The sequence below is a fragment of the Sphaeramia orbicularis genome, chromosome 8 (assembly GCF_902148855.1).
Source record: "Sphaeramia orbicularis chromosome 8, fSphaOr1.1, whole genome shotgun sequence".
Lineage (NCBI taxonomy): Eukaryota > Metazoa > Chordata > Actinopteri > Kurtiformes > Apogonidae > Sphaeramia > Sphaeramia orbicularis.
This window is the reverse complement of record NC_043964.1, coordinates 55,016,939-55,019,774: the sequence shown is the minus strand read 5'-3', so window position 1 is coordinate 55,019,774 and position 2,836 is coordinate 55,016,939. Positions and strand designations below refer to the sequence as shown.

At 37.3% G+C, this 2,836-nt stretch overlaps 1 protein-coding gene across 1 annotated transcript in view; it reads right to left on the bottom strand.

Annotated features, from left to right (window-relative positions):
* pyya (peptide YYa) overlaps positions 1–2,529 on the bottom strand; it is a 17,171-nt gene extending 14,642 nt beyond the window's left edge. Inside the window, exon 1 of the mRNA XM_030140385.1 lies at positions 2,408–2,529. The gene's annotated coding sequence lies outside the window, so the exon portion shown is untranslated. The remainder of the gene's footprint in view (positions 1–2,407) is intronic.
* Positions 2,530–2,836: the final 307 nt, after the last annotated feature.

Sequence of the window (2,836 nt, the reverse complement as noted above, 5' to 3'; positions counted from 1 at the left end):
GGAAACTCATTTCACACATGATCAGAGCGGCTGGCGGCTCAAAGAACGCAATAAAAACACACACTGTAGAGGATCAAATACTGCACATGTAAAAAAATACTGTCAATAAACTAATGTTCTTTTATAAAAACACACACTGTAGTGGATCAAATACTGCACATGTAAAAAAATACTGTCAATAAACTAATGTTCTTTTATAAAAACACACACTGTAGTGGATCAAATACTGCACATGTAAAAAAATACTGTCAATAAACTAATGTTCTTTTATAAAAACATACACTGTAGTGGATCAAATACTGCACATGTAAAAAAATACTGTCAATAAACTAATGTTCCTTTTATAAAAACATACACTGTAGTGCAGGGCTGTCAAACTCATGTTAGTTCAGTTCCACATTCAGCTAAATTTGATCTGAAGACGACTGAACCAGTAAAATAATAACAGAATAATATATAAATAATGTCAACTCCAAACTTTTATCTGTTTTAGAGCAAAAAAAGCAAATTTATATTATGAACAGGTTCACATCTACTAACTATCCTTTCAAAAGATGTGAACAACATGAACAAACTGACAAAAATCAGTGTAATTTGAACACTATTCTGCCTCAGTTTATCATTTCCACATGTACATTATAACTGACAGATCACAGTGGATCTACAAACACACAAAACATTTAATAACAGGCAGAATATTGTTAAAATTGTACTTAAGACATTTCAGGTTGTTCATATTTGTTCAGGTTATTCACATTTTTTGCGAAATTATACTTTGTTTTAGTGTAAATACATGAAAATATTTACATTTACAAAGACAAACATTTGGAATTGTCATTATTTCTGTGTTATTTTCATAGTATTTGACTGGTCCTGTCCACTGGAGATTGAATGAGTCTGAATGTGGAACCTGAACTAAAAGGGTTGTTCATATCTTCAGTGTAATTTTTGCATTTCACAAATTCATCCCAGGGCCAGATCGGACCCTTTGGCGGGCCAGATTTGGCCCCCGGGCCACCTGTTTGACACCTGTGCTGTAGTGGATCAAATACTGCACATGTAAACAAAATACTGTCAATAAACTGATGTTCTTTTATAAAAACAGACACTGTAGTGCACAGGTGTCAAACATGTGGCCCAGGGGCCAAATCCAGCCCACCAAAGGGTCCGATCTGGGCCGTGGGATGAATTTGTGAAATGTGAAAATTACACTGAAGATATGAACAGTCAATGGTGTCAAAATCCTTTTAATTCATGTTCCACATACAGACAAATATCATCTCAAGTGGCTCAGTCTAGTAAAATACTATCATAGTAGCCTATAAATAATGACAACTGCAAATTTTCTTGTTTCAGTGTAAAAAAAAAAAAAAAGTGAAATTACATGAAAATGTTTACATCGACAAACCTTCCTTTTTCAAAAAATGTGAATAACCTGAATAAATACGCACAATCAGAAATGTCTTAAGAGAATTAAGTGCAATTTTACCAATATTTTGCCTGTTAGTACACATTTGGTGTTTTTGTAATTGTAAAGTATGTTGTAATACACATGTGTACATGATCAACTGAGGCAGGGTATTGTTCAAATTGCACCTGTTTTTCTTAAGACATTTCAAGTTGTCCATGTTATTCAGATTTTTAAGGAAACTTTATAGATGTAAACATTGACATCATTTATTTAATTTTACTTTTGTCACTATTATTATTTTACTGGTCCGGCCCACCTGAGATCTCATTGGGGTGAATGTGAAACCTGAACTAAAATGAGTTTGACACCCCTGCTGTAGTGGATCAAATACTGTCAATAAATGAATGTTCTTTTATAAAAATTAGACCAATGGCCCTGGAGCTTAGCAGCCAAAATCAAAGCTTTGGGAAATGTATCCAGATCCATTTATTCTGCCCCAGTTCTGTGTATTTATTCTATTACAGAAATAGTCCATGTTCTGCTCATATTCAATCAGATCTGTAAAAAAATTCAAATTCACACTTGATATCATTGATACTGATTTATTGGATCAATCCACTTCCTATCTGTTATAATGGGATATAACAGATAGGATATAATAATAGTGCCTCCTGTTCATAATCCTGATGTCTTTTGGTTTATTTCTATTTCTATTTCTATTTCTATTTCTATTTCTATTTCTATTTCTATTTCTATTTACATGTTTCTGTTTCAGTTGGGGGTGGGCACTTGTGTTTAAAAATACACTAGAAATGTACAGATTGTATGATGCATCCATGTTATGATGTTGAAAATCCACAAATGAAATTATTCACAAAAAAAAAAAAAAAAAAGTCACACATGACAGAAAACACAAACACAACAGTCTTTGCCTATTGGACGCCCATGCACGCGCTTCCACAGGTTCGACCGCGCGCATCAGTCGCGGGGACTTACTTTGCGCAGACTTGGGATGTTTCAGGTGGTAGTCGGAGCCACAGGTGGTAGTCGGAGCCACAGGTGTTGCGTCACAGCAGCAGCTCGTGGAGGTGGAGGTCTGGGCTCGAGCTCTGTTCCACTCACTTTGAATGTGCGCGAGGCTGCACCGTGGACTCCAACTCCCACAGACTGGACCTTATATAGAAGAGGAGGGAGGGGCTGGACCGGAAGAAAGGGGAGGGGCTACACCGGAGGAAAGGGCGTGCGTGTGTGCGCGCGCGCGTGTATGTGATGAGGCCGAATGCGTCAGATGCTGATGATGGAAGCATCACTGAGGAGACAGAGTGTCCGAGAGTGGACAGAGTGTCCGAGAGTGGACTGGACTGAGTGTCCGAGAGTGGACTGGACTGAGTGTCCAAGAGTGGACTGGACTGAGTGTCCGAGAGT